This window comes from Augochlora pura, chromosome 3, assembly GCF_028453695.1.
Source record: "Augochlora pura isolate Apur16 chromosome 3, APUR_v2.2.1, whole genome shotgun sequence".
In the NCBI taxonomy this organism is placed as follows: Eukaryota; Metazoa; Arthropoda; class Insecta; order Hymenoptera; family Halictidae; genus Augochlora; species Augochlora pura.
Window position 1 is genome coordinate 10,838,377 of NC_135774.1, and position 6,527 is coordinate 10,844,903.

General features: G+C 48.4%; 1 protein-coding gene across 4 annotated transcripts in view; it reads right to left on the reverse strand.

The window, feature by feature from the left end:
- Pdm3 (POU-domain protein pdm3) overlaps nucleotides 1-6,118 on the reverse strand; it is a 300,629-nt gene extending 294,511 nt beyond the window's left edge. For 3 of the 4 annotated variants that reach the window (XM_078176857.1, XM_078176856.1, XM_078176855.1), the window contains exon 1: nucleotides 4,392-6,118. The gene's annotated coding sequence lies outside the window, so the exon portion shown is untranslated. The remainder of the gene's footprint in view (nucleotides 1-4,391) is intronic. The other variant, XM_078176858.1, reaches the window with a different exon arrangement.
- Between the last annotated feature and the right edge of the window lie 409 nt (nucleotides 6,119-6,527).

The window sequence follows — 6,527 nt, forward strand, 5'->3', positions numbered from 1 at the left end:
CCTCGTGGTATCCGCACAACCCCCCCGCGACATCCCTCCCCCGCGACGGCACCCGGCGGCGTCACTAGCAGCAGTCACGCTGCCAACACGTGCTCCTGTTTACCTCTCGGCGGATCACATGGTACGGTGCGGGACGGCAGCGGCACACTGTTCACTGACGGTGTCATTTCATCGCAAAATACCTGGGGGCCGCGTATGCGCGCTGCTTAATTGCATTCATGACCCGTGTGCATGCGTGCTCGACACGCCGCGCAACGATCAGCCGCCGCGGGGACGGATTTCGATGACGATTCGCCCCCCGCCACCGAGGTCATTCTCATGGAATTCACGTGGTCGCTGATTCTCGCATGCTCGCCGCGTTTTTGCGGGCATTCGATTCTGACCGTGAAAACGGCCGCCCTCCTCCTACACCCTCCCCCTCCTCCCCCCTCGCTCCGGCCACGATGATTTTTAGTTACCTGTTCCCGCCGCCTCTCGCGCCGCCGCGACCAAATTTAATCGTTTCTGTTTTCGGCGCTCGTTTTAACGTCTTCGCGGGGATCGATCATTCGACGTTCGATGATTTTTGACTGCTTGGGGTTATTTCTTTACTACTTGATTTTTAAGTACTGGCGGATACTTTTTAACTACTTGATTTTCAGCTACTTCTAGTTTAGATTTACACTAGATTTTGTAACTCGTTTAGATGATGCGTTATAAATTTGTTTATTTTACGATTGTTCAGATTGTACAGTTTTTGATACAGTTTTTGTACAGTTCAGATTGTACAAGGCGTTTTCGAATGAAATCATTGAAGCTATTTATTCCGCTTCTTCCAACGTCTACATGAAACTTTTATGCAATTTAATATCGCTAGCTAAAATATTATTTGAAACACGATGATTTTGCGCTTCTTGATTCACATTTGGCATTTTTTCTTATCGGCCGTTTCTGATAGGAATTTGGCAATTATGTTTTAGTCTGACAAGGAATAAATGGTCTAATAAACAGAGTCGAATAAATTAGTTTGATAGAATAAACACGCGCGCACTCAAAACGCAACTTCTGCGAAATAAGATTTTATACAGCGATGATGACATTCTGTAAAAAGAGGCATGCAAAAATTCGGTGAAAGCTCGAGCATCGCTATTAATAAAATACACCTGTAGTCAGAGTTTGGAAATACAACGATTTCTAGAACCCTTTGGCACAAACGTTTTAAAAATACCTTATCCGTAAGGTAGCGTTCGACTGATAATTTCTCCACGATTTTCCATGCCTCCCGTGTCAATCTCGCGTTGCGTGTTTCGACTGATTTTCTTCCATCGACAAGCCAATTGTTACGCGAGCTTCATTGTCTTTTCGAATCGAACCGAATACTTTCGATCAGGTTTTACGTATTTTATCACACTTCACACTTTTTTTCCTTAACTAATAGCAATTTCGAATTTTTCAGGAACGCATAGAGCGACCGCCGCTTTTCACCTTTCCCCGTGAAGCGAAACACCGTTCGCCATTTTACTTCGCTGTCTTTACGACTTCGCGCGAGCTACGTTTAACATTGTGCCACCTTAGTCACACGTAGACAATAATAGCACTTATTTCCATTTCGGTCACAACTTCGTTCTGAATTATTAATTAAATCACAGTGTGTACGATATATGTGTCTACGCTGCGTGGCTTCTTGCAAAACGATCTTGTTCACGCAGAGTGGTTACAAAACTCGGCTCTACGCGGACAGAGAGCTGCTATAGTTTATGCCTCATGGTGGGATCTATGACGGACCTATTTGAAAGTCGTATTTCGACGCAGCGACTAAAAATATCTGCCCGCATTAATTTTACCGAAATGAAAATGATCTTCGAACGAACGAATAGAGGGAAGACAATCAAATCCTGCTCTAACCACATAGAAATTAATTAACGATTTACTCTGCAATAAAATGACTAAAAGGGTGAAAAGATCTTAGAAAATGTCACATTAGAGATTCTTGGAATTTGAAAATGGTTATTAACATCTCGATTCATTTTTTCCTCGCCTTAATTTTAAAATAGACACTAGAAACTATCGAGAACGTATTTTCAAGCAACAATTAAAATCATCCCTATATTAATCTATCGATAATGAACATTTTCACTGATAAAATAAATCTTATCCTCTATGAAATTCCTACAAAATATATCACGATCATTTTATGGCACTTCAGAAGCTTTACACCGAAGACATACCTGTCCTTCACCGAAGCGTTTCGCCTTTTTACAGAGCAATTTTATACAGTTCAGTTTCTGCACTCCGCAGATAGACATGGAAACACCTGACCGCAGCAAACACGTTAACGAAGATACAACCTACTACACTGTTCACCGTCGATTAATCAGAACGAATCAGAAAATTCCGCGAAGAAAATCACCGCGGACTTCGCTCGTCGTTCCCTCATCGGCCCCCTTAAAATTGCTTCCCACAGTTCTCTGTTTCACGCTGGGAACGAGCCGGCGATCCAGTGAGACACATAATTGATGAAGACGCTCCGCGCGGCGATTCCGCGGCTGCGACTTGTCTACGAGGGACGATCCCCCGCGCGCAAATTGCCCTAACCCGACGAAGATCGATCTAAACGGCGAAGGTTAAGAACCCGCGGGCGCGCCTCCGTTTCCCGGGGCTCGATCCGGCAATTAGCATTCACGGGTCACATTCGCCGCGATTCCCGCATAATTATCACCCTGATTATTGGAACGCGGCTAAGTAGCGGCCGGGAATTATCACTACGGCGAGCGAGGAGCGCCGCGGAACTCGACGCCGGTTTCAATCCCTCGCTACCGACATTCCCGCGCGGCCTGGCCCCGAGTAACTTTCTTAATTACTGAGATTAACTTAATGGTATCGGGGCAACGATTATCGCTCGCGAGCCTCGCAATTGCCGGCCAGATATAAATACACGCTGCGCCACGGCATCGCGGATTTTGACGGAAACCTTTTTTTTATTTTCAGAGGCCTACACGCCGGGAAGTTCTCGTTCCGAATCGTTAGCGGAGCTGTCAATGCCTCCGACGAAACGCTTCACGGGGATCCTCTGCCGGCTTCTGAGATCCCGCTGGCAATTTCGACGGCGCGTTTTAGTCGAATTCGCCGATCCAACGATTTTATCTTACATATTTCGACAGACATTTCTGTGACTTATAAATACGGACTCTATGCGCTTAGCACAAATCTCAGCTATTAAATTACAAAACTATTATTTACCTTCTTATTAAATTTATTAAAAATGAAATATGAGTTCCTAATTAATTTACAGAATTTTACTTTACACAAAAATCTATCAAACTTGCTTTTTAATTTGTTTTATAACTATTCTCCTAATATCCGCAATTGGTTGTTTTATACACTTTGGACAAACTTGAGCAATTAAATTCGAGATTCGTCCACCCATTAAAATTATTGTAGGAGGAAGTACAGGTTTCTAATTAACTTAGAGAATTTTTATTTTCCACGGACATCTGTCTAGGCCGCGTTTTAATTCGTCCGATGATGTTCATTTTTCCCAGCAGCGAGGCGAACGTTTTTAATATGTGGATGCGAGAATTTTACAAGCTCGAGCGAACATGTGGTAATTAAAGGAATACGAATGGAGTGTAGCACATGGGCGTCATTTACGTTAATGTTAGCTTAGGACGTGCGGCACTGACCATGTAAAGACGTTCGGTCGAGTGAGAAGAAATTGGAATGCGACGACGAATGTTAATGAGACCCTAATTTCGTGAAACTTTCTAGCGTTTTTGTTACTCGTAATATAGGATTTTGATGCGTGACATTTGCGATCAATTTTGCAATTGTGAATTTTGCTGGGACGATTTTCGAAAGAAGAATGTCTCTTTTTACTTCGCCTGTCAAGAGGTGATGATTCCTTGGTTTTAGATTGATGAATCGCTGTTTATTTCTAGAGACTCGGGCGCTAGATCATTCTGCCTTTGGCGTGAGACTCATCGTAAGACAAGTTGAAAATACTTATTTTGTTGACTATATTTATCGCAAGCGGGAGTATAGCGAAAACGATTATGAACAATTTTAGTACACTTCGTAAATCTATGACTTCGTCTAACCAGATTTTTACTCCGTCATTTCCATCGCCGAACTACACACAATTAAAAATCCTGACAAGTTTCCAACCTAATACACTCGTGATAAAAGAGCCTAAACGATTGACAAACAGAACACTTTACTACCAGAGACATCGTCAACTCGCAAGCTGAATATTCGTTGTGCAAGACACTTCGCGTAGAACTCCGTCGACTGTCCCGAGCTAGCTGCGAACTAATCGAGGTGCTAACGGGTCTAATCAATGCGCGAACCACGGAATCGTCGGCGTCGAAAATAATTCGAGACCCGCTTATGCAAAGCCGCGGTTAGGTACTCACCTAAGGTGATCGGCGACTGATGTGCGTGGGACGTCGTCCTGACGTAGTTCGTAGCGCCCGCAATTGTACACGTAGCACGTTGCCACCTGCTCGATCGAACCGAGTCTCGTTCTTCGTGCCAGCGAGTCCGTCGATCCCGTTCTCGATCTTATCACACGGACCGCCTTCGATCGGGTTCCCCAGTCTTTCTCACTTGTCACCGATAACAGCGTACCAACGGCAGCGGGCAACAACAGCGAGCAGTCCCGATGGCGGGCCGACGTCGACGGACAAACGATTCACAAATACATCGACCGCCGGTGACATCAGCCTACTTAATTACGCCGGTTAATTGCGAGTAATTAGGAGCGATTAACAAGCAAACAGTTGATTGCTCGGTGCCTGGCGAAAACGGCTCGATACCTCGATTACCCGGAAGGGACGCGAAGGAAACACGATCTCCGACGATTTCGAATCTACCGCCGATCGGAGAGAGAGAGAGAGAAAGAGAGAGAGAGCCAGAGAGAGAGACACAGAGAGAAAGAGAGAGAGAGAGAGAGAGAGTCGGAGATCGAGATCTCGCGCGCAACACAATGATGTCCGTGTGACGACCGCTCGTTCACCTTCCGTGCGGGACAAAGCGAGACGGGGGTCGGCAAAAAGAGAGAGACGGACGAAAACGAGGCTCCTTTAATGCGATTTTAATTATTCTATTTGTCCGCGGTGCGCGCACAGGCCGCTGGTTATCGTGCGCAATTCCGCGTCGGCCAACACACAGGAGTCACGCGCGTGTGGTAATTACCAGCGACGATAATTAGGAGTTTATTAGAGTCCTTGTGTCATCACTCGCGCTGGTCGTCGTCGCTGGAATCGTTCGCCTGTGTTCTTCGCCGCAACGGCTTCCCTCTACCTCTTGCACACTCTCTCTCACTTGATCAATCTCCCGCGGAACGTCTACGTTTATTGCGGCGTGCAATTAACTCCGCACCACCTGTCCCGCGCACCTGCCGCGTTTAACGCCTCCCGCACGTGGCCCTCGCGGCGATATATTTTCGACAGTCGCCGGGCGAGCACGTGAACTTGCTCGGACTCGGCCTGGTCGTAGACACCGTATATCACGCACAAACTGTCCAGGTAGACGCACAGAGTCACCGCGGTATCAGAGTCACCGGACACACCAGTAGTCAATGGACGCAGTTGATCGGACAATTTCCACACCGCGACGGCGACCCGGTCCACCGGATCGCCCGGTTCGCGCGAGAGCAACGACGTCGCCGTCGAAGACGAAGACAGTACGCAGGGATGGTCTCCCCCGAAGTGTGACGCGTGGAGTCTGCTCTGTGGTCCACGTGCCGAGTGAACCGGCGCGGCGCACGCACCTCTACGCTCTGATTCCCTGATCACTCTCGAATCACACACTCGCCGATCACTCGGCCTATTCACAAACTCCTTCGGATACTTCCAGGCGTCTTCTGCTTCCTGAGTCCGGCGATCTCTCCCCAGAAGACGACCACTTCTGCCGGGTGAAACGGGCGTAAACCCGCCGCGGGCTGCTCCCAAGTGGTACAGGAGCGGACACAGCCCCCGATCAGCAACCCGACGACGACGACGAAGACGATCGATCGATCGATCGATACTCCACTGGCCTTTCACCGATCGACAAGGGGGTATCCCGTGGCCTCGTGTCGCTGGCAGCGTGGTGTGCACGTTGCGCGGTCTCGACTCGGCGCGAAAACTTGGACCTGAATCCTGACGGTCCGCAGTCTGGCTGCGTAGTGGCTCCGCTGTACAGCCAAGGGAAGGCAACCCGCCGTGGCTTCTCTCCCGCCTAGCCGCCAGCCAATGCTCGTCCCGAGCGGCGGGGGTAAAATGGGCGGGCCGGTGGGCGGCAACCATGCGCGGAGGTGGTCCGCGAGTTACTCGCGAGATCCCGTTGTTATGATTGTTATGAGTGTCCGAGCTGCCTCCTGCGAGCTGCTTTGGGGGTGGAACGCGCGCGAGAGGCACCCGCGCGCCTCCGTCCCCCTTTTTCCATCCTGGACACCTCTCCCTCTCCCTCTCTCTCTCTCTCTCACTCTGTTTCTCTTTCACTCTGTTTCTCTCTCTCTCTCTCTCTCGCTCTCGCTCTCTCTCTTGTTCTCTCTCGTTCACTCTTCT